A 26502-nucleotide genomic window follows, 5' to 3' on the forward strand; every position below is an offset into this window, starting at 1 on the left:
GGCTGCTTTTCCTTCACTCTGCGGTCCAACTCAAATCAAACCATCTCAATTGGGTTTAGGTCGGATGATTGTGGAGGCCAGGTCATCTGACGCAGCACTCCATCCTTTCCTTCTTGATCAAGTAGCCCTTACATAACCTGGAGGTTTGTTTGGGGTCATTGTCTTGTTGAAAAACAAATGATGGTCCCAGTAAGCGCAAACCAGATGGGATGGCAAGGCACTGCAGAATGCTGTGATAGCCATGCTGGTTAAGTGTGCCTTGAATTTTGAATAAATCACCAACAGTGTAACCAGCAAAGCACCCCCACACCATCATACCTCCTCCTCCATGCTTCATAGTGGAAACCACACATGCAGAAACCATCCACTCACCTTCTCTGCGTCTCACAAAGACGCGGCGGTTGGAACGAAAAATCTCAAATTTGGACTCATCAGATCAAACTACAGATTTCCACTGGTCTAATGTCCCTTCCTTGTGTTTTTTGGCCCAAACATTTCTCTTCTTCTTGATGTTCATCCTGAGTAGTGGCTTCTTCGCAGCAATTCAAACATGAAGGCCTGATTCACGCAGTCTCCTCTGAACACTTGGTGTTGAGATTTGTCTGCTACTTGAACTCTGTGAAGAATTTATGTGGGCTCTAATCTGAGGTGCTGTTAAGTAGCGGTTTCTGAGGCTGGTAACTCTAATGAACTTATCCTCTGCAGCAGAGGTTACTCTTGGTCTTCCTTTCCTGGGGTGATCCACATGAGAGCCAGTTTTATCATAGCGTTTGATAGTTGTTGCAACTGCACTTGAGGATACATTCAAAGTTCTTGAAATTTTCCATATCGACTGACCTTCATTTCTTAAATTAATGATGGACTGTCGTTTCTCTTTGCTGAGTTGAGTGGTTCGTGCCATAATATGGATTCCAACAGTAGCCAAATAGGGGTGTCCACTGTGTACTAACCCTACCTCTGCACAACACAACTGATGGTTTCAAACACATTAAAAAGGCAAGTACTGCAATTCCACAGATTGACTCTTGACAAGGCACACCTGTTAATTCAAAACCATTCCAGGATACTACTTCATGAAGCTGATTGAAAGAATGCCAAGAGTGTGCAAAGCTGTCATCAAATTAAAAGGGGGCTAATTTGAGGAATCTAAATTATAAAACATATTTTGATTTGTTTAACACTTTTTTGTTTACAACATAATTCCATGCATGTTCTTTTATAGTTATGATGTCTTTAGTATTAATCTACAATGTAGAAAATAATTAGAATGAATAATAACCATTGAATGAGAAGGTGTGTCCAAAGTTTTGATTGGTGTTTTATATATATATATATATATAGGTACACCCAAAGACGGCACTCACTGGTCTCACAAAGAAATACTGGACACGGTCCTCTTATCAACGTTTCGGGTTTATTTCAACCCATCATCAGGATACACATAACAATTCAAAAGTGACATAGACATACCTTAAATACCCCTCCATGCTGCCAAAGAAGCGCGCCAAACTCAAATCCCAGCTGTCTAATCAATGGAGCACACCCTCCCCGGAAGTCGTAACACGTAAACACTCGCGACGGGTTGCCTTAGCAACCCGTCAACTCCTCCGGGCCGTCAGCGGTGACACGCACCAATAGCGGTGCGTGCCAGCCGTCGCTTCACTAATGACAGGTAATAAACTGTGCCGCATCCCTCTCACGGAGCTCAACAGCCGCCGTAGCAGTTGCCATAGCAACCTACCATAACTAATCCCAGAGGCCAAACGTAGCGTCTGGTCTCCATGGCTACCCGTTTGGCAACACAGACTTCACAATACCACCACATACCTATGCCAAGACCATAAAAAACACATAAATAAGCAATAAAAACACACAGATAAACGTGCTTGTGCATAAGGAAATACACTAATGCATACTTTGTAAGTACAATTGTAAAAATTCAGCGATGACACTAAACCTGTTTACATATATGGTTGCATAAATTACTATACTAAATACACCATATATCAAAACCTAATACATTAATCAAATCCTATGGATAAAACCACAAAATTACCAATACATATTGTAAGTGAGGTGATCATTAAGGCCTCTTGGTTTAACAGTATCCAACAACTGTATCCATTTCGCCTCAATCTGCAAAATTTTTTTTTTGAGAATAATCATTCCTTATCTAGCCTCAGGTACATTATTATTGACCATGTGCCGGAGAGCCCGAGAGGTGGTGATCGGCACAGGAGGCTTTTGCAGATTGAGGCGAAATGGATACAGTTGTTGGATACTGTTAAACCAAGAGGCCTTAATGATCACCTCACTTACAATATGTATTGGTAATTTTGTGGTTCTATCCATAGGATTTGATTCATGTATTAGGTTTTGATATATGGTGTATTTAGTATAGTAATTTATGCAACCATATATGTAAACAGGTTTAGTGTCATCGCTGAATTTCTACAATTGTACTTACAAAGTATGCATTAGTGTATTTCCTTATGCACAAGCACATTTATCTGTGTGTTTTTATTGCTTATTTATGTGTTTTTTATGGTCTTGGTATAGGTATGTGGTGGTATTGTGAAGTCTGTGTTGCCAAACGGGTAGCCATGGAGACCAGACGCTACGTTTGGCCTCTGGGATTAGTTATGGTAGGTTGCTATGGCAACTGCTACGGCGGCTGTTGAGCTCCGTGAGAGGGATGCGGCACAGTTTATTACCTGTCATTAGTGAAGCGACGGCTGGCACGCACCGCTATTGGTGCGTGTCACCGCTGACGGCCCGGAGGAGTTGACGGGTTACTAAGGCAACCCGTCGCGAGTGTTTACGTGTTACGACTTCCGGGGAGGGTATGCTACATTGATTAGACAGCTGGGATTTGAGTTTGGCACGCTTGTTTGGCAGCATGGAGGGGTATTTAAGGTATGTCTATGTCACTTTTGAATTGTTATGTGTATCCTGATGACGGGTTGAAATAAACCCGAAACATTGATAAGAGGACCGTGTCCAGTATTTCTTTGTGAGACCAGTGAGTGCCGTCTTTGGGTGTACCTACATGCTTTCTTTCGACGCAGCACCGTGGCAAGCTATACATGTGGGACAGAAGTGAGTGTCGACCTTTGGAAATTGTATATATATATATATATATATATATATATACACACAGTATATATACAGTATATATATATATATACATACATATATATATATATATATTAGATAGATAGATAGATAGATAGATAGATAGATAGATAGATAGATAGATAGATAGATAGATAGATAGAGAGAAAGAGAGAGAAAGAGTTTAAGGAAAAGTTGCGGCATAAAGGGCTTGAGGTACACTGAATTTTGCTGCTATGCTGGCATGCTAAAGAGTTATATTTACAGTCTTTTTTGAAATCTAATTTTTTATTTCTTTGGCACCCAAATTTTCTTTATATGTGAATTGCCATTTACTCTCTCTCTCTTTCTCCTTCTCTCTCTACTGCCCCCTCTCTTTCTTTCAACCTATATAACAAAGTGAGTTGTCAAAAACAAGGAAAACTTCTCAAAGATTAATATAAAAACATAACATGATTTTAGTATACAAAGACTTTGAAGACCTTGGAAAAATAGAATAAAAAGATATATTATTTATAGAAACAGAAAAGTAATCTAGTGTAATTTAGTAATCAACCCAATCACTTGGAAAATATTCCAAAATGAATTATCCATTACATTTACCTAATGAAGGAAGTTATATACAGGCCGGAATCAAATAATAAAAAAACATATTTGTTGAAACTTCAAATAAGAATCAATGACCAAACACTGATTACTGGGGGGAATAAATAATGATCTCACAGAGCACAAGTAACAGAATGATTGCCATCTTAGACCATGAGTATCAGAGTTGGGAAACAGTTAACTTTGGACATACTTTTAGTTGTCACCAATTAATTCTTTCACACTCTGTGAAGGGGTTCAGTAGTGTCTAATTCTGTTATTTGAGTTCATTTATGTAAGCCATGCTTGTCAATATTCTGGCTTCCCCTACCAGGTGGGAGCAGCCAGGTGGGAGGTCCTGGGGTACACAGAGCATTCAGGTGGGCAATATATGCGGGTGAGGCGTCTCCCAATACTTCATGGAGAATAGGTTAGTATGATGGTAGCTGGTTAGATACTGTATGTGATCTTTGCAGATCTCTTCTTCTGTGGCACGATCTGATTTGGCTACTGGCTCACCATTGTGCGTCACTGACTCGAATCAGGAAGCAGTGTGATGGCATTACGCTGTACCTTTTTAATTTGTTCCAGACTACCACCTTCCCAGGTATTTTCATCTTGGGCCTCAATCTCACATATAATTCATTACATATATAATTTTCCTTAATCTGGACGTTGGGTGTGTATATATACATAACACTGGACCTAATTCAGGTTCAGTAGCAGATTCTACTAAATAGCAGAATCTGCTACTGAAAAAAGCACAGGGCAAGACCGCACAGCATGAGTAGATCCACCCCGCGTTGCAATTGCATTTAAAGGCACAGGGCACATCAGCAGCCCCCTGCATACGCAGTGTATGAAGGCGCATTGCTGCCATTTTACACCTTACAGTGGGTGCGCGTGACGTCACGTGACCGCCCCTAAAAAAGGTCCGGACATGCCTCCATGTCTGGACCACGCCACTGCAACAAAGCCCCCAGCCACTGTCATACAAAATGAGACTGCATCCTCCCGGGGTGCAATCGCATTTTTGACCTAGCACATGTGCATTCACAATGCTGCTATAATCAGCCGATCTGTGTTTTCGCAGCATTGTGATGTGATTGCAAGGCTGCAATCGCATCAGCCGATCTGTGTTTTCGCAGCATTGCAATCATTGCTGAATAAGGCCCACTGTTACCTACAAAACACTTTTCATAAATGAACTGAACTGAATTACCTTTTATGTACCTTCTATGATCCAATGTACAAGATGCCTTGAATAGTAATTGATAAAGAATCAACGAAGGACCATTACATTCTAAAGCTATTTTCAAGTTAATACTGCTGGAATGATGTAATAATAATGCTGTTATTAAGCCAGGAGCTTGGGGTCTCTAAAGTTGTGGTACGTGACCACTAGATATTCCATTCTAAGAATGTAGTTAGGGTTTTGATAAAAATTCCCTGCATTCCTGATAGTTTCCAAACCCTCACTACTCCAAAGTAGCTACTGGCTGCCCCCAACGTAACCCATTGCTACTGTACTTTCTGGTTTCTCCGCTGCCACTCAAAAAATGTGATTCCCGCTGTATATATTTCTTAGCAAATGTATATTTAATACATGAACTTTTTTGTGTTAACCTCACTGTATATTAGCCTTATCCGTGAATGCGCTGACAGCTTTTTCGGAGATGACGCTCTGTACGCACATGGGGCCTAATTCAGACCTGATCGATAGCAAGCGATTTTTGTACTGCTGTGATCAGATATTTGCTACCTACAGGGGGAGGATATTTTAGCTGTGCAAGTGTGCGAACGCATGTGTAGCAGAGCTGTACAAACAGATTTTGTGCAGTCTCTGCGCAGCCCAGGACTTACTCAGCCGCTGCGATCACATCAGCCTTTCTGAGACCGGAATTGACGTCAGGAACTCTCCCTGCAAACGCATGGACATGGCTGCATTTTTCCAGACACTCCCTGAAAACGGTCAGTTGACACCTACAAACGCCTTCTTCCGGTTAATCTCCTTGCAATCACCATGCAAACAGATCTGTCCACAAACCCATTGCTGAGCGGCGATCTGCTTTGTACCCATGTGACGCACCTGTGCTTTGCGGTGCATACGCATGCGCAGTTTGTGCCTAATCGCCCGCTGTGCAAAAGAAAATGCACAGCAACGATCAGGTCTGAATTACCCCCATAATACCCACTATTTTCATCAATGAGTCTGTTACGATGGCAAATGTCTGTGTGAAGCATCCTGCACAACACAAGGGAAGAATACAGTAGATCATTTATGTACACAGGTGAACTGACAGTCTGCCAAATATGAAACACAAGAAAGAAGAAGTTCAAAGAGCCCAGTAACTTGAAGGGAGAAATAAACCTGGTCTCTGGGTGATGGTGGCAAGCATGCAGAGATGTGAGGCTGATCCAGATGGCAGTCCCTACGTTATGCGGCTGCTTTCATCCACAGACAGCTTAAACTTAGAATAATTAGGTAATGCACCCTGTTCCCTCCCATGCTGGATATGGGGGAAATTGAGCTCATTTTCATGCAGAAGGTCAAATTTCAGGAAAAAAAGTTGCATTATATAGGGAAAACCTATCCATAATTGTGTATTATATTGTTAGAACTTATACAGTACATTACATGGATATGCTATCCGTCATAATACCAGCATTGTATTTTTAAGCTGCTTGGAATGTACAACTGTGTGACTGAATAGTAAGAGGAAGTGATGTGATGTGAAATAATAGTAAAATGCGTAATAAATATAGTTTATGTATTGACTGTTAAGTGTGTTTTGTGTTTTGCCAAAGGCAAGAGGCACCTTTAGCTGATCCTGAATATAGGTCTATATTAGTTTCTATGTTGTAATAGAGCTGGATACAGGAAGAACACCAGGTACTAGAAATATGACACTAGAAATATTGAAATACATTCTGCTTTGACATGAGTAATAGAATCATCTCATGCAGACATAATAATCAATGGTTTCTGACCTCAGATCTGTTAAGAGTTGGACATGAGACCATTTGTGCCATGGAAACATTCTGACTCATGTAACGTTTGTTACAGTGAGCATGCATACAACTTTCAGACCTGTTTTGAGATGATTGAGATGATAGTTGTACCTTCATTAGTATGGAGAGGGGGATCAGTACCATAACAGCTTGGAGACGCAAGTCAATCATGACTTTTAAGGGTGTATACTATTTCTGCTTAGACGTATCTTTGAGCATCCCTTGGGCCAGATACAAATCTGATGATTTTACCCCGTATGTATTGATGCTGTAGATTAAAAGTTGTTAGTAACTCCATAGGGGTGTTTGTAAAAGATAATTTAGAAATTAAAAAAGGATATTATCTTTTTTTCTGATTATATTGGACCTCCAGAGAGGAGGATTTGCAGAGCAGGCCAGTGCAGTGTTATCTTGGAACAACCTCCTTTTACAATTACTTTTCTGCTGTGTTACTATACAGGAACCTTGAAACACATTGCATGTGGAACTATTACACTCAAAGTTACCTAATATGCAAATCAGATCCCTCTTTCTCTCTCTATCCCTCTCTCTCTATCTCTCTCTCTCTCTTTATAAAATAGCATGGTATAATGACAGAAAACTCACTAACACACCTGGAGAGGTGGTAGAGCTCATTTCCCCTGCCCCCCCCCCCCCCCCTTCCCATTAGGCAGATCCAGGGCTGATACTAGGGTGCTCGGCGCCCCCCTGCAAAATATAAATATGTGTCCTACAGATGGGTCCACGGTTATCTTGGCTAGTTTGCTGCGCCTAGGCACAACATGATTTATTACCATAAACCCTTCATCTATTGTTCTCAGCTGCAATACAATACAGAGAACAATACAGCAGGGGATTAAGTCATTACAGCAGGGGATTAAGTCATTACAGCAGGGGATTAAGTCCGAAAGTCCAGTCTCAGTTAATCCCATTAAAGGTCAAGATAAACATGGATCCATCTGTACCTCCCATACTGTCTAAAGGAACAAAGGGGGTAATTCAGAGTTGATCGCAGCAGCAAATTTGTTAGCAGTTGTGCCCCCCCTCCTATACAGTGTGTCTTCCCTCATGTGTCAAACCCCCATAGAGCATGTCTTCGATCTTGTGCCACCCCCCATACTGTATCTGAGCTGCACTGTATACGACCCGCAATGTGTGTCACGTACTCATACTGTATTAATCCTGCACTGTAACCTGCACTGTTTCCGACTGGCACTGTCTGCGACCCGCAGTGTTTGTCCCGAACTGTAACCCATAGTGTATCCAGACTGCACTGTAACCTGCACTGTATCTGACCCGCACTGTAACCCGATCAATATTTTACTGTATTTCCCACTGCACCCCACACTGTATCCAGCTTGTACAGAGCACTGTTTTTATGGTTGGAGAAATTTTGGGGAGCTGCTCAACAGAAAGGCTTATTGATCAGGGCTTTACATGGGCACAGAGTGCCAATCATCAGTGGCCTGGTGCCCCTAGGAGGGAGGTACAGATTGGGCACTGAGAACAGGCGTGTGCTGGAGGCAAAATTCCTACTGTTTTATTCACTTACAATGTTATCGAGCCAAATGTTTACTAGTCAACCGTTGCTTGAAATTGAGCAAGAAAAAAAAACGCTCAATGCTTTTTCTATGGAAAAATGTCACGGCTATGACGCATTATTCCTCAATAACCTGACCACTTAGAAAAATTATGTGACCTTATTGTACTTCTATATCACACATCCTTTTGAATGACACCTGAACGACCAAAATCGGTGTTGTCATTTCGGAGTAGTTGCTCTCACAATAAAATTGCTTAGCTGATTAAATATATAGATTTAATAAATATAATTTAAATGAAACAGCCTATTCTGAACTACAGTAATTTCCACTATTCTGTACCTATTTCACTCTATTCTGTCACAACAGGGGCTATTTTATTAGATAGATATACCACTCTTGGGTGTGCAGAGTATCCAGATGTTAGCTCAACAGTGTATTGGGGGACAGTCAATAGGTCGACACCATATGGTCAACATACATTAGGCCAACAGCTACAAAAGGTTGACAGATGAAATGTCAACTGTGCTTAAGGTTGACGATACAAAAGGTTGAAAGGTTCAAAAGGCTGATATGATAATGGTCGACACACAAATGGTTGACACATTTTTGGGTTGATTTTCACATGTTATTTCAATATTTGCTTGATTTACAGTCCACGTGGACATAGACTGGTAATAGTGTCCTGTGGCGAATGACCTTGCCTGAAGCGTGGTGAGCAAAGCGAGCCTGCGAGGGTATACTTTTTTACTGATGGTGGTCATGTATTATGCAATATACAAGATTTGACCCCAAAAAATGAAAAAACTTGAGTTGATCATTTTTGTGTCAACCTTTCCACTTTGTTGACCTTTTGTACATTTCAACCTTAAGCCCTGTCGACCTTTCACCTGTTGACCTTTTGCATCTGTCAACCTACTGCATGACAACCATTTGGTCTCGATCTATTGACTGTCAACCTTAACATGGTTGATCTTCCATACCACACCCTGTGTGTAGTCAATAGTCATGCTCATATATAGAAACATTGGGGATCATTTAGTTAAACTTGATGTAACTGAAATGACTACCATTCAAGAATCACACTTTTTGCGTGCTAAGCAAAGCTGTTTCAGGTGCCTAGGATGTGCTACATGTAATACACTGATGACAGGGAACACGTTCAATCAACCATTAACAGGGAAGAAGTTGGCCATTAAACGTCGCCTCACCTGTACTTCGACATACATAATATATCTATTGACCTGTCCATGTGGTCTTGCCTATGTGGGCAAGACCATACAGCAGTTTTGAGAACGTATGGCCTTGCATCGTAGTGCCATAAAAAAAGCATTTGAGAAGGGTAACAGTGATCAACCCTTTGCCCGACACTGTTTCAAGTTTAAACATGGGGTGGCTAGTATTAGGGCCATTCTTATAGATCATGTTCCCAAAACAATGAGAGGGGATGATAGAGATAAAACACTTCTACAGCGGGGAATCAAGGTGGATTTACACACTGGGAACTTTATCTCCCCGAGGTCTCAACGAGAACCTTGGTCTTCAGTGTTTTTTGTAGATCCGTAATAGCTTGTTGTAGATTAGGCACGCCATTAGTTTCAGCCAGTAATTTAGGTTAGATTAGTCGCCTTTTTGACCCTTTAGATAAATATGAGGATGGATTAAATAAAACTATTGGTGCTATTAATATGTAGTGAATTTAGTAAATTGCTGCTTACACTTTGTCTGTTATTATTATACCAGTTAACCTGTATGACGCGGTGTAGATGTTTTAATTGTCATTATGTCACTTTTTTATGTTTCTTTTTGTTTGATGTTTATATTGCAGAAAGGTTGCCTAGGCTACCGCCCTGCGACGCAACGCTGGAAGACGTCATGGGCCGGCAGCGTGTGCTCGCACCAGGACCCTTGACAGACAGGGGCACTGACGAGCGGGCGTCTTCCGGAGTCTCTATGGAGATGGACCTGCGGCGTGCCTTGATGACATCGAGGTATGGCGACGTGAGATGCGCTGCTCGGTGTCCGGACGGTCAGACTGGCGCCGTGGAGCAGGTGAGTAAGATCATGTCATGATTGTTTGTCTGTGTATTGTATAAATGTAATTACAGTGGTCCAGTTTGGGTTGTTTAAGCCCTGAGGATGGGGGTAAACCCCGAAACATGTCGGTAATAAACTGACCAACTAACCAGTTTGCATGAAGTCTGCTCGAGTGCCGCCTCTTTTCTTCACGCCATATATATATATATATATATATATATATAGAGAGAGAGAGAGAGAGAGAGGAATAATTGGGCATGGGCATAATCTCTCAAGACATTTATAAACTAGACATCCTCTAGACAATTGGGGTGTTTTGTTCTGGGACCGTGGACCATAGCGTGTCTACTGATTATTACACACACCATTCAAAGCAAAAGCTGCATTAGTGTGGATGCTGTTCACTTCCAACTATATATCATTAATTCCTTTAATGTCACAGCGGGTATCCGGACTCCAGGTCGACAACAAAAAGGTCAACACACCTTAGGTCGACGCCAATTGGTCGACACACCTTAGGTCGACATGGACAAAAGGTCGACATTGACAAAAGGTCGACAGGAACAAGGTCGACATGGAAAAAGGTCGACATGAGTTTTTTGTTTTTTTTGTTTTTTCGAACCTTTTCATACTTAACGATCCACGTGGACTACGATTGGAACGGTAATCTGTGCCGAGCGAAGCGGAGCGGAGGCACCATGCGAGGGGACGCGATGCACTAACTGGGGTTCCCGGTCACTCTACGAAGAAAACGACACCAAAAAAACATAAAAAACTCATGTCAACCTTTTTCCATGTCGACCTTGTTCCTGTCGACCTTTTGTCCATGTCGACCTTTGGCCATGTCGACCTAAGGTGTGTCGACCAATTGGCGTCGACCTAAGGTGTGTCGACCTTTTTGTTGTTGACCCTGAGTCCCAGACCCGTCACAGCGATAGAAAGATCCTGTAAAATGCATTGGAGTCATAACTCAGACTCCCATACAAAGTATATATAACTGATTCTTGCAAATGTAATCTAATAGTAATCACTATAATAAAGAATAATAATAGGCACATTTTGCACTGAACTCTTAGTGCTGAAAGAGTGTAAACCTATTAATGTCTTATGCGGGCCATACATTTACAGCCCTGAATCCCCATTCTGCTGTTCCGATCCGGCAGAAATTCAACATGTTGGATTTCTCCGATCCCCCGAGCCAATCATTGGCAAAATGGGGAATTGAGGCAATCAGCTGCTGATTGGGCCCCGTTATCGTTTAGTGTTGTGATTAATGAGTTTTCCTTTTTCTAAACTAAAAGTGAAACATACTTATTCCTTTACACAACCATACAAAAACTCTGTCTCTTATTACTGCTGTCGATACCAACACAGTACAAAAGTGTAAGGTGAAACCTTCGAAGGGGTTAATTAAACATAGTTAATTCTTTGTAAACAGAAACCAAAGTCAATTTGAGACTTTAACTATAAATTTTAAATCTTTGTCATGCACTTGAGGGTGATGATTTGTGCTTCTTAGAATTTAGACCCATGAGCAATATTACCTTGTATCACCGCTTATCCTAAAAGACATTTTTACTGGATTCATATATTTTTTGACTCTGTAAAAGCACATGGCTGCATTCCTGCCATATGTGTCAGGCATCTGAGGATTCATGGTGTTTGTGACCCTGAACATGCTGTAGTTGTGAATGATATCCTGTCCTGCTACATGGCATATGTTCCTTTATCCATTCATCATGAGTGGTATGAAAATAATACAGGAAATTGGTTAGTAAATCACAGCTAAAAGCCACTAGTACTCCATTGGCATCCTACAATGGGTATTCAAATGGATCTCTTGTAGCAGGTATAGAGCTGGTGGTGCAAATGAGTGCTAAAAGTGATGACAGCTACTGTACTTGAACAAGTGAATGGACAAGGTTGTTGCAACTGCATAGATACTGTATATGCAACTGTGCAAACAGACTAAGGGGCCGATTTATCACCATCTGCATCTGATGATGCGGATGACAGGTGATAATATCAGCCAAAACTTGCAATGCGATAATTGAGTACATTGCATAAATGTATTAATTATCACTTGCAGGGACAGAGCTGTGAGACAGCTCTGTCCCTGCGATACCTCTCTGCTGCATCATTGGGGTATTTTCGGTAAAAAAATACCCCAATGTCCTGCTGCGCATGCACCGCCGTCCATCGCTACAGCCACCATCTGGATCCACCCTGTTGCGACTACCCCTGCGCCGCAAACAGCCCTCCCCCTGCAGCAGGGAAGGTAAGATCAGAAGCTCTGACCAATGACCAGCAGGACCGCGCATCGTGAACGTTGTTGTTCACAGACACTGAATGATCTGCACTATTATGATTTTTTTTTAGTTTCGATCCATCGGAAATGGACAAATTTCTCATAATATCGTCTAGGCACTTTAACCCTTACCCTCCCCCTTAGTGCCTAACCCTCCCTCCCCTCAGCCTAACCGGAACCCCCCACCCCCCCAGGTGTGTGCAGCCTAACCCTCCCTCTAGTGCCTAAACCTAACATCCCACCCCTCACAGCCTAACCCTAACTGACCCCAACATACTCACGATTGGGATGCCAACAGTCGGGATTTTGACACCCGGTATTGTGATTGATGTCGGGATATTGGTGTCGGTCTTCTGACCAGTGTAACAAGTTTTGATTTCCTACACACTCAGACACTAGTATTAAGGATATTCTGAGGGCTTTGGCGAATGTGACCGCTACTCAGCAGGCCAACAGGCCCAGATGCTGCAGGTCACAAAGGCCCAGGTAGAAAATACATGCACTCAAAGTAAAAGTGCTAGCAGGGGAACATACTGTAGTTCCCCTCCTCAGCACAACTATTCTGATTTCTGCGTGTGCAGAGATCAGGTGCAGCAGGGGGGATAAAGGATCGGTCCATTCTGCCCCATGCTCCACTGCGCACTGCAATAAGGTGTGTGTGTGTGTGTGTGTGTGTGTGTGTGTGTGTGTGTGGAAGGGGGGGGGGGTGAGGATATGATGGGGAAGGGGAGGGAAGAGAAATGGGGAGGTAATGTTTTGGCACTGGCGGTGGGTAGGGAGGTGTATGTGCTAAAAAATATAAATGTTTTTGTTTAACCGGGGGAGGAAGGGGGAATATATTGAAAAAAAAAAAATAGAATGGCAAGTATACAATGACACATGGGGGGGGGGGGGAGGCACTAAACAATGGGGTAGGATTGGAATCTCTGCAAAATCAGTTAAGTGGTTAGAAATAGGTGGAAATATTAATAATTAGCTATTAGTGTCAAATTTTGGGGCAGTATGGAATCAGAAGCTGCTTCAGGTACCTTGGGCCCTGGTCATGTAGTGCTTTGAAACCCAGTAAGCCAATCTTGAAGATGATTCGCCATCTTACAGGCAGCCAGTGAAGGGAGTAGAGTATGGATGTTATGTGGCTAGAGCCGGGCTGGTTGGTTAACAGCCTGGCAGCTGTGTTTTGCACCAGCTGTAAGCGGTGCAATTCTTTTGCTGGTAGACCAAGGTAGAGGGCATTACAGTAGTCTAATCAAGATGATACAAATGCATGTATGACTTTTGCCAGATCATCTGAGGGAATTAAGTGCTTGATTCTGGCAATGTTCCTCAGGTGAAAGAATGAGGATTTGATTGTGGCTGATATCTGATGTTTAAGTGTCAAGACACCATCCAGGACAATGCCAAGATTCCGCACACGATCAGTGGTTTGTAATTCTGAATCCCAGAGTGTAAGTCCAGTTGGTTGGCTATGCTACAGTTGGATAATAAACTGTCACTGATGTCAATTCAAGCATCATGAATAGACCCCTATTCAGTTTATGGTATATAATTGTGTTTCATACATTTTTAAATGTTTGTTATATCAGAACCTCTCTTTGGTGATTTTATAGGCTACTAGCTGAATGTCCGTGCTTCGCTACGGAATTTAAAGAATAATGCCAATCTTTGTCAGGTCGCATCTCTGGGCTTCCCTGGATTGATGCAGTCAAAATGCTGGCCAAGCTGCGGCTGCTGTATGTTAAATATGTAAGGTTTGCAGGCTGACTCTATTTCAAGGGGCCCTAGGTCTCTTTGTGTAGCTTCTCGCTCTCCTTAGGGCTCCTCCTTTGAGGTAAAAAGGTAAAGATTTTTGAACAACAATTAAGGTCACTGTGACAGCTGTTGGTACCCTTCACACAGCAGATAAGCAGTTGCTGACTATCAAGCTTTCCAGGAACAGAGCATTGTGTGCTCCCCCCTCCGTGACTTGGTATCGCCGGAACCATGTATCTCCTCTGTGAGGGGGGAATTTCCAATAATCATCTCACCCCTCTTAACCCCTATGTGGGTGCAATTTTGAAAAATCCCTTCTTAGTGGGTGCCTGCATCACAAAGGCAAGCTACTGTCAGGCCCGGTGACAAGGGGGGTCAAAGGGGACACCTGTCCTGGGCCTCGAGGCTGTGAGGGGCCCAAAGGTCCAGCAGCAGCATGGCATGGATCCAGATTTAAATAATTATACAGATTGCAGCATCACTGTATCGCACCAGCTGCAGCCCACCTGCTATGTAGTAAAAGGAAATTTTGGTGGTACCCCAGTGGTGAGCCCCCAGACCAGCCCCAGCTCAGCTGTCTGGGGCTCCGGCAGCCAGTCCCCTGTGTCTGCTCTGTGAGGAGCGGACTGCAGCTAGACAGAGTGCCAGGCCAGCGTGCAGACACTCAGGCATGCTGGCAGCTTGTTGCAGCAGGGACTCGGGACTCTCGGAGCCAGGTCTTGATTAGCGGTGGCTGTTGATGGTAAAGGTGTGCGCTGCAGTGGGTTTTCTTTTTGGCACACCTTCAAAATTATGTCACTCATTTTCATCCTCTGGAGACTGGACCACAAATATAATCAGCAACTTAACTAAAGTGATATCATATCAGCTCTCTAGGAGGTCAAGGGGCATTTGGTCCACATGGATTTGGTCTGGGGGGGGACCCGCAAGATTTCTGTTGTACCGGGCCCCAACATTTCTGTTGCCGGCCTGGCTACTGTCCAAATGTCCATATGGTTCACAAGATTTTGTGATGAGTCAGTGGTATTTGCTATGCCCGTGCGGAAATCTTACTGCAATAAGACTATTTTCATTGTGCCCATCTTCAAGTTTAAGTACACTACACCTTCTCACTAGAGATGAGTGGGTTAGGTTCCCTGAGAACCAAACCCCCCGAACTTCACTGCCTGAGCCCGGATCCGAGTCAGGCTCAGGTTTTCCCACCTGACTCGGAAACCAGAACGAGGTAAAATGTCATCATCCCGCTGTCGGATTCTTGCGGGTTTTGGATTCCATATAAGGAGCCGTGTGTCCTTGCCATTTTCACTCCGGCATTGGAGAGTGTCTCCGTCCTCAGTCTCTGTGTGGGAGGGAAAATGGGGTGGCAATTCCAGTGCTGTATTATGCTGCTCAGTCCAGTGTAGTATCTTATGCTGCATCAGTCCAGTCACAGTGGTGGTGTCCTCTGCTGCCATATGTCCATTGTAGCTGTATAAGTCCAGTGCAGTGGTGCTGTGTTGCCCTGCATCAGTACAGTGGTAGTGTCTTGTGCTTCATCAGTCCAGTCACAGTGGTTGTGTCTTCTGCTGCCATATGTCCAGTGCTGCTGTATAAGTCCAGTCCAGTGGTGCTGTGTTGTGCTGCATAAGTCCAGTGGTGGTGTCTTGTGCTGCATGAGTCCAGTCACAGTGGTGGTGTCCTCTGCTACCATATGTCCAGTGCTGCTGTATAAGTCCAGTCCATTGCAGTGGTGCTGTGTTGTTCGGTATCAGTCCAGTGGTAGTGTCCCTGTGCTGCTGTATAAGTCCAGTGGTACTGCTGCATATGTCCAATGATACTGCCGTATATGTCCAGTGATACTGCCGTATATGTCTAGTGGTACTGCCATATATTTCCAGTGATACTTCCTTGTATGTCCAGTGGTACTGCTGTATAAATCCAGTGGTACTGGCCTATAAATCCAGTCCACTGATACTGCCGTATATGTCCAGTGGTACAGCCGTATAAATCCATTGATACTGCCGTATATGTCCAGTGGTACTGCCATATAAATCCAGTGGTACTGGCATATAAGTCCAGTGATACCGCCGTTTACTGTATGTCCAGTGATACTGCCATATATATGTCCAGTGGTACTGCGGTATATGCCCAGTGGTGCTGCCATATAATTCCAGTGATACTGCCGTATATGTCTAGTGGTACTGCCATATAAATCCAGTGGTACTGCCATATAAATCCAGTCCAGTGATACTGCCGTATAAGTCCAGTGGTACTGCCGTATAAGTCCAGTGATACTGCCGTATAAATCCAGTGGTACTGCCATATAATTCCAGTGATACTGCCGTATATGTTCAGTGGCACTGCCATATAAGTCCAGTGGTACTGCCGTATATGTCCAGTAGTACTGCCGTATAAGTTCAGTGAAACTGCCGTATAAGTCCAGTGATACTGTTGTATATGTCCAGTTGTACTGCTGTATAAGTCCAGTGATACTGCCGTATAAGTCCAGTGGTACTGCCGTATAAATCCAGTCCAGTGGTGCTGCCATATAAGTTCAGTGGTGCTGTCCTGTGTTATATATTATTTACTCCAAATAAAGGGGTTATTAATATTTAATCCAAATAATTTTTACAGAGTTTGCCCTGTGTGGTGTAGAGGTATGCTCTCCTGTGCGGCATTTTGTTATATAACTCATGAAAAATAATGGAGAACAAAAATTTGGAGGATAAAATAGGGAAAGATCAAGAACCACTTCCTCCTACTGCTGCCGCTGCTGTTGTTGCTGCTGGGAGTCGATCGTCATCCCAGAGGGGAAATCGGCAGACCACTTGTACTACTTCAACAAAGCAAATGACTGTCCAATAGTCCTTTGCGAGGAAGATGAAATATGACAACAGTCATCATGTTGCAAAGCGGATAACTGAGGCCATGACAGCTATGTTGGTCTTAGACGTGCATTCAGTATCCACCATTAATGCAGTGGGACTGCAGTGCCACTCCTAGATGGGCCAAGTGTTTGTGCCGCACACTTGTGTCGCTTAGCTTAGTCATACAGCCACCTCATTGCCACCTCATTGCCAAAACCACAGAAAGGGTGATTTTGGCAAAACCTATCCAGATCCAAAACACGAGCGGGGATCCAGATCCAAAACCTAAACACAAAACCCGAAATGTGCCCGCCGCACATCTTTAATATAAAGATGCCAGTCAGAAACTGTACTGTTCATGTATATGGGGGGACAAAGCCAATGTGATCCACTTATTGAGGGTCCCATTCTACTCTATAGAGCTTGAAAACTCATAACCCAAATGGTGCTTCACTGCACCAGACCCCACCACTAATCTCAGATCAGAATAGATGGGGACTTTAGTGTGAATGGATTTGTACTGTGTACCATCTCAAAAATATTGTAATGGAGCTAGTGATCACATATTATGCTTGAGATCTGGATTCAGTAAATACATGTATTATTCATGGTTCTGTTCAAATATTGTCTTATAGTATCATGGCACAGGGGGAAATTAGGTCAGTTGTGTTCCCCAACTCATCCTTACAGTACATTGAGACGAGAGTTGTATGCAAGCCAATTACAGCTGTATCTTGCAAAGTTTAGGTGATCTTGATAATGAATGAGTTAGTGATTTTGAGGAGAGGTCAATTATTAATCATTAATGAGGGAGATGATATTACAGAATATAGCTGTCACTAGGATGCTGTCTGTAACATATGGAAGTCATTTTGATGCTACCTGTATTGTAAGATGGTCTCTAGGATTCTCCCTGTATTATATGATAGTCACTAGGGGATGTAGTTATGTGACCGGCGGTCATGAGACCTCCAGTCACAACACCTCCCCCTACATGCTCTCTGATTTATGTTGAGTTAATAGGATCCTCTTTGTATTGTATGGCTTTCATTCTCTGTACTCTAGTTCACAGGTTCTCAAACTCGGTCCTCAGGACCCCACACGGTTCATGTTTTGCAGGTCACCTGTAGATTTTTAAAATGTGACAGTTGGTGATACACAGTGCAGCTGCTGGGTGACATGGAAAACGTGAACCGTGTGGGGTCCTGAGGACCGAGTTTGAGAAACACTGCTCTAGTTAATACACTAATCTGCAAACCATTATGATACCTTAAGATGTACAGGGGCCATTAAGAGAGTGGAATCTCTTGGGGTGCCTGTGCCTGGCATGTGAGATGCCTAAAGAAGAGCCCAACAGGATAAGAACACTCTTTGTAATCCTGGAGTACAGTACTTCTTGCAGTGCATGTGACATCATGTGCGCTCTCGGGGGCAGGGTACATCACTGAGTGAAGGCAATATGATTTTTTTTCTCATTTATATGGCTGGAGATACTTAGAACCAATGGGAAATCGGCTTTGTGTGAGACCCCAGTTGGTATACATTTATTCGTATTTAGTGCCATATACAAAATGCAAGTGTAGTGTTGTCATCTTGCATGCTACTCTTAATAAGACCCCTTAACTGTTTAACGTATACTGTATACTGTTTTTATTTTGTCATTGTCCAGCTATGAGGGTTCGGTTACTGTAATTTAGACTTGGTGGCGAAGTGAGAAAGAAAATCAGCATGCAGAAAGTTATCTCGCTTCCCTGAGGTCCAGCTACAGATCTTTTTTAGCAGCAGCCAGGGACAAACATTAGCTGAAGCTGTCATATCAAGCGGCAGTGTACACAGGGCTAGCTTGTGTGCTGACAGAGATAGCAATCCAGCACCTGCAGAGGAATGCTTACCGTTGGCTCTTGGCAATACCACAAATATTTAATACCATATAAAAAATCCTAGGTAATTTAAGGACTTCTCCATCAGCACAGCCTCATCACTGTAAATAGGTGTTAACTCATGAAATTGGCATTCATTGCACAAAACTAATAATTGTATAAGATATTCAGCCTATACACAAGTGTACTAGAGTGAAAACCCTAACTAATATATTTGCATAGAAAAGCTGGTACAGTAATACAATATATAATATACAGAAACAGATACTCAATGAGACAAGCAGGCTGATTTTTAGTTATTTAGCCCGTTGTGATACAAATAATGGAGGAGGAAGGTGTGTGTGTGTGTGTGTGTGTGTGTGTGTGTGTGTGTGTGTGTGTGTGTGTGTGTGTGTGTGTGTTGGGAAGAATAGGGGTGGGGGGCAATTGATGCTCTTACTGTACCCATTAAAGTGTTTCTCATTTGTTTATTTCTAAAGGTTTCTGTATAATGTCAGAGCTTTATGTTGGGAAAACAGACTCCTTGTAGCCTCTACATCTCCCATTAGTGGATTACTGCACCCAATCTTTTTTTTTGTTACATGGGGCAAATAGAAATACATGGGAAAGAGATGTGTCTAAGGAAAACCCCTATTTGGATTTGCTCATAGAGGTAAGGAAGTGCCTCATAGAAGACACATTTCCTGTCTATAAACATATTAAAATGAGAGCTGTGCAAACCCCCCGTGTTTTGGTTTAGGTTGTAATTCATATTGGTTTTTGGTTTGGTTAAATATTAATAACAACAATTGATAATCATTGGTGTGCACCGGGCCATTTTTTTGTGTTTTTGTTTTGGATCTGGATCTCCTTCGTGTTTTGGATCTGGATTGGTTTTGCCAAAACCACCCTTGCGGGTTTTGGATCTGTATTTTTTTTTTTTTTAAATCATCAAAACAGCTAAAATAACAGAACGTGGGGGTGTTTTTGTTCCTACAGTATTATTAACCTCAATAACATTCATTTCCACTCATTTCCAGTCTATTCTGAACACCTCACAAAATTGTTTCTAGGCGAAAAGGTTGCACCGAGGTAGCTGGATGACTAAGCTAAGTGACAGAAGTGGGCGGCACAAACACGTGGCACATCTACGAGTGGCACTTCCCTGGCAGACAGGATGGCAGTTTTATGCCCAAAAAATTCTCCAAAGCACACATTATGCAAAGAAAAGAGGTGCAAGATGTAATTGTCTTTGGACCGTCCCACCAACCATTATGTTATATAAACAGGACATGCACACTTTAACAAACCAACCATTTTAGCGACAGGGACTGCCACACCTGTGGCTGAAATGATTGATTTGTTTGGGACCCACACAAAAAGAAGCAATTGATCTCTCCCTGCACAAACTGGGTCTACAGAACCAAGATGTCATCATCATCCTCCGATTCCTCACCCTCATCAGTGTGTACATCCTTGTCTTCACAGACTATTAATTTGTCCCAGCTGGAATCCAGCATCACAGGTCGCTCTGTATTTTGGAGAGGTAATTGCTGGTAAAGTCTTCCTTGTGGAATTTGTAATTCATTTTGATGAACATCATCTTTTCCACATTTTGGGTAACCTCCTACGCCGATCGCTGACAAGGTTCCCGCCTGTGCTAAAAACTCTTTCTGAGTACACACTGAAGGGTGGGCAACTTAAGTTAAACAAATCCAGTTTGTGCAAGGGCGTCCAAATTGCCTCTTTTTCCTGCCAGTATACATACGGACTGTCTGACATGCCTACTTTGATGCTGTCACCGATATAATCCTCCACCATTCTTTCAATGGTGACAGCATCATAAGCAGTGACAGTAGACATGTCAGTAATTGTTGGCAGCTCCTTCAGTCTGGACCAGATGTCAACACTTGCTCCTGACTCCCTGCATCACCGCCAGTGGGTGGGCTAGGAAATTTTATCCTTTTCCTCGCAGCCCCAGTTGCGGGAGAAAAATGAAGGAGGAGCTGTTGACGGGTCATGTTCCGCTTAAGTTGACAATTTTCTCACCAGCGGGTCTTTGCACCTCTGCAGACTTATTTCCGCTGGAAAGAGAGATACAACGTAGGCTTTAAACCTAGGATCGAGCAAGGTGGCCAAAATGTAGTGCTCTGATTTCAACAGATTGACCACACTTGAATCCTGGAAAAGCGAATGAAGGGTTCCATCCACAAGTCCGACATACTTAGCGGAATCGCTCCGTTTCAGCTCCTCCATCATTTTCTGCATCTGCTTCTGCAAAGCCTGATGAGGGAATGACCTGACTCAAGCAGGCAGTGTCTAAACTAACTTCACGTGTGGCAAGTTTGAAGGGTTTGAGAACCTTGCACAACATGGAAATCATTCTCCACTGCGCTTGCATCAGGTGCATTCCCACTCCTTTCCCTATGTCATAGGTGGATGTGTAGGCTTGAATGGCCTTTTGCTGCTCCTCCATCCTCTGAAACATATAGAGAGTAGAATTCTACCTAGTTTCTACCTCTTGCTTCAGGTGATAGCAGGGCAAGTTCACTGGTGCTCCAGTCTTCAACACACAGTTGCTAAATGTTGAAAATGGCCTGAAATTCTTTGGGTCATCGACAGCATCTCCTGCACACTCCAGTCATTTAAAAAAAAATTTTGCACCACCAAATTAATTGTGTAAGCAAAACATGGGCTGTGTTGGAATTTGCCCAGATGTAAAGCTCTCACAATATTGGTGGCGTTGTCAGATATCACAAATCCTGGGGAGAGTCCAAGTGGAGTAAGCCATCGTGCAATGATGTCCCTCAGTTTCTCTAAGAGGTTCTCAGCGGTGTGCCTCTTGCTGAAACTGGTGATATACAACGTGCGAGTTAGCGTTTGTGAGATGCTGCTGGTGCTGCTGTAGAAGGCAATACATTTAACTAGTGGGCTTTCACAGTCATGTAGTCCCTATTCCACTTGTCCACATGTCCATGGTTAAGTAGACAGTGGGTACAACAGTATTTCTGAGGGCACTATTGACTCATTTTTAATGTCCTTTTACAGTCTAGGAATTGCTTGTCTAGTGTAATGGAAACTAGACGAGATATGGTACCGTGTACACAGTATGTCCATCATTTGTCTAAATCCCACTGCTCTTATGGCAGATACTAGACGCACATCTAACATTGTCTCCACTAGTTCCTTATTCAAACAAACCACATCACCATCAGAATCCTCACCGTCAACTTCCTCCTCAGCAACAGCGACACCAATATCCTCTTCATCCTGGTGTATTTCTACAGTGACATCCTCAATCACAATGTCAGCACATGAACTGCTCCTCTCAGCACTTGCAAAGGGCATGCAAATGGAGCCTCTGGTACAGTACGGTTAGACACAGAAACCGAGGACACACTTGGACTCTCCTCAGGAATTTGTGATAATTTTGAAGGCACAGTTGGTCCCTGTGCCTTTACAAGTTTTCATGTTTAGCTCTTCTACAGGGAGGAGGGCTTATATCAACATTATGAGCTGCAGAACCACTGCTCATAAACCCAGGCCAACGCCTTAGCCATTCCTTGCCACTTCGTGTAATGAATGGCATATTGCCAATTTTGCATTTCCCTTCAGCTAACTTGAATGTTTTTTTTTTAATGTATTGCCATAAAATATTCTTCTTTGATTTTAGATTCTCTGTATGCCAATGGGCATTGGCCTTAGCTGCTGGCATTGATGGAATTGCACTATTGTTGTCATGACTAGTAGCAGCAGCTTCAGCACTAGTAGTAGTAAGTGGTTCCTGATCTTTCACTTGTTTTATCTTAATTTCTCATGCACTGAGTGAAGATATATAGCAATAGTGTATGGCAGTACTAGTTGTCACTGAGTGATACACCAATAGAAATATATTTTTTGCTCTGGATCACACACAGAAGATATATAGCAGTAATGCACAGCAGTACAAGTAGTCACTGAGTGACGTACCAATATTAATATATTTTTTGCTCTGGATCACACATAGAGGATATATAGCAGAAGTGTATGGCAGCCTCATTACCAGTAGTCACTGAGTGACGCACCAATAGAAATATATTTTTTTGCTCTGGATCACACAGAGAGGATATATAGCAGTAGTGTACGGCAGTACTAGTAGTCACTGAGTGACAAACTAATAGAAATATATTTTTTGCTCTGGATCACACACAGAGGATATATAGCAGTAGTGTATGGCAGTACTAGTAGTTACTGAGTGATGCACCAATAGAAATATATTATTTGCTCTAGATCACACACGCACAGAGGATATATAGCAGTAGTGTACAGCAGCCGCAGTACTAGTAGTCACTGAGTGACGCACCAATAGAAATATATTTTTTGCTCTTGATCACACACACAGAGGATACATAGCAGAAGTGTATGGCAGTACTAGTAGTCACTGAGTGATTGGCCAATAGAAATATATTTTTTGATCTAGATCACACACACACAAAGAATATATATCAGTAGTGTACAGCAGCCGCAGTTCAAGTGGTCACTGAGTGATGCACCAATATAAATATATATTTTGCTCTGGATCACATGCAGAGGATATGAAGCAGTAGTGTATGGCAGTACTAGTAGTCACTGAGTGATGCACCAATAGAAAAAATTGTTTTGCTCTGGATCACACACAGAGGATATATATATATCAGTAGTTTACAGCAGTACTAGCAGTCACTGAATGATGTACCAATAGAAATATATTTTTTGCTCTGGATCATACAAAAAGGATATATAGCAGTAGTGTATGGCAGTCGCATTACTAGTAGTCACTGAGTGACGCACCAATACAAATATATTTTTTGCTCTGGATCACACACAGAGGATATATAGCAGTAGTGTATGGCAGTACTAATAGTTACTGAGTGACGCATCAATAGAAATATATTTTTTGTTCTGGATCTCACACAGAGGATATATAGCAGTAGCGTATGGCAGTACTAGTAGTCGCTGTGTGATGCACCAATAGAAATATATTTTTTGCTCTGACTCACACATAGAGGATATATAGCAGTAGTGTATGGCAGTACTAGTAGTGTGATGCATGACTGTACACACAGTCACACAGCCCCTTATAGACAGAGAACACCTGGTCCTATGCAAAGCCACAGTATGCTATATGCAGTGCACTATGCAGAGCCCTAACACAGCACACGTACACAAGCACCCCTAGTATCAACTTCAACTCAACTCTACAGCCTCCTGCAAAACAACCCCTCTGCTCTCTCCTTCCCCCCTAACCTGCCTACCCAATTACAGCACAGAAGGAACATGTCTTTACTGTGCAGTCTCCAAGTCCGGAGTGAAAATGGTGGTGACACGAAGCTCTAATGTAGAATCCAAAACCCGCGAGATCTGACAGCGGGATGATGACATTTTGCCTCGTTTTCAGATCCGAGTCAGGTGCGCAAAACCGAGTCTGACTCGGATCCGAGCTCAGTTCTCAAAGTTCGGGCAGTTTAGGTTATCAGAGAACCAAACCCGCTCATCCCTAATAAAAACAGCTAAAGATTTTTGCAATCTTAAACCCAAAATTCAGATTTAAAATCTGAGTTCCGAACTGTGGGAACATCTGAACCAGGACTTGGTTCTGATCAGATCTCCTCGGGAGATCCGGACCAGGTTCTGATGTGGTTTATATACACAAAGTTCAGGTGGATTCAGCTTTCTGGAGAACCGAACCGCACATCTCTAATATATCTATGCTAAAATCATCTCATAAATGAGTCACCTAATAATAAGTGTATTCAATTACTAGCACATTGCCCTTATGTTGTAAATACAGAGTTTTTGTATACAATGCTTGTGAGCTAAACTGGCAACACATGAGCTGTAGCTGCCTATCAATGGTAGCATTTTGAGCGGCCAAGCCCCTTTTACTGTAACATGTAATTCTCCTCCTCCTTTCTCATCTCCATCTCTAGTTCATTCAATACACCGTGCTGTCTATGGGGTTGATGTATCAAGCAGTGAAAAGATTTGAGAAGTGGACCAGTGGAGAGTTGCCAAAAGCAACCAATCAGCTATGAGGTAGCAATCATGGAGTACATTCTATAAAATTATAGGTATAAGCTATATGGACACCTTCTCCATTGATCCACTTTTTCACTGCTTGGTACATCAATCTCTGTATTAGTAACTACTTACTGAAGCTGATACTGAGTACTATACCAGTCTGCATAACACACATTGTTTGATTTTGCTTGATTTTGATCTGTGCATGCTTGGAAAGGTAACTCATGTACTTGTGCAATTGCGACCTGCACGCATCTGATACTACTACTACTGCTTATGGGGGAGATGTACTAAGCAGTGATAAAAGTGGAGAAGTGAGCCAGTGGAGAAGTTGCCCATGGCAATCAATCAGCATTGACGTAATATTTATAACTTGCATACTATAAAAGTATACAGAGCAGCTGATTGGTTGCCATGGGCAACTTGTCCACTGGCTCACTTCTCCACTTTTATCACTGCTTAGTACATCTCCCCTTATGACTGCAGAGTGGGAATGGGAAAGGGAACGGCTATTTTAAAATAGGTTGTTCTGTAAGGGAATGTTTATGCATATGCAGCTCATGCTGATAGCAGTTACAGCATGTGCATATACATATGTTAAGAGGATGTAGGTTTAGTGTAATACTATACTGTACATGCTGAAGATGATGACTTGTCATAAAGTAGGAACATATACTGCTAGTGTGGACGTGGATGCATCCTAGGATGTGCTCTCTCTGTATACAGTATGTGCAAAATATTTCCAGCCATTTCATTACCAATCACGCTTCTGTTCAACAATGTCTAATTTTGACTCTTCAGTGTGTCTCTTCGCCCTGTTCATGCTTTGTATGTGCAATCTAGAGTAACTGTAAAGTAAAAAAGAACTATATATAAAAATAATCTGCTTCAGGGGCCTTTTGCTGTTCTTTGACTTCTGAGTAACTAAGAATCACGAAAAAGAAGTAAAGCTATAGAGAAATAGAGACTGCTCGTTGCAATATATCTAGGTCAGCATTCTGCAGAACTGTAAAAATACCGAGCGGGATTCAACAGGCTGGGACAAATCTCGGTGCTGCAGGCTCAATGCTCCCCTGCTACTCACGCTTCAGGTAACAGCACTGATATATTGGGTTTGTCTGCTGTCTTATCTGCTGTGAGAGTTGTTATATTCATAATGAGTAATAATAAGAAGAAACGGCTGCGCAAAAGTGGAAGAACAACCACCAATGGCTAATGGGGAATAATTAATGATAAGAGCTGACGTAGAAAAAGAAAAGATTTATTATGTTAATAACATTAATTAAGACATTCGGAGTCTACATATAAAATGCAATAAAAAACACATGAAAATAAAATTAAATATGTCAACACCTAGATCATAAGATGTATGAGCTGTAAATTCTCAATCTGCTTATTGAAAATGGGAACCA

The 26502-nt window shown here is 42.5% G+C and overlaps 1 protein-coding gene across 1 annotated transcript in view; it reads left to right on the forward strand.

Moving 5' to 3' along the window:
* LOC134944978 (uncharacterized) overlaps positions 1-26502 on the forward strand; it is a 283560-nt gene that overhangs the window by 177157 nt on the left and 79901 nt on the right. The window contains exon 8 of the transcript XR_010182005.1: positions 10081-10304. The gene's annotated coding sequence lies outside the window, so the exon portion shown is untranslated. The remainder of the gene's footprint in view (positions 1-10080; positions 10305-26502) is intronic.

This window comes from Pseudophryne corroboree, chromosome 7 (genome assembly GCF_028390025.1).
Source record: "Pseudophryne corroboree isolate aPseCor3 chromosome 7, aPseCor3.hap2, whole genome shotgun sequence".
NCBI lineage: Eukaryota > Metazoa > Chordata > Amphibia > Anura > Myobatrachidae > Pseudophryne > Pseudophryne corroboree.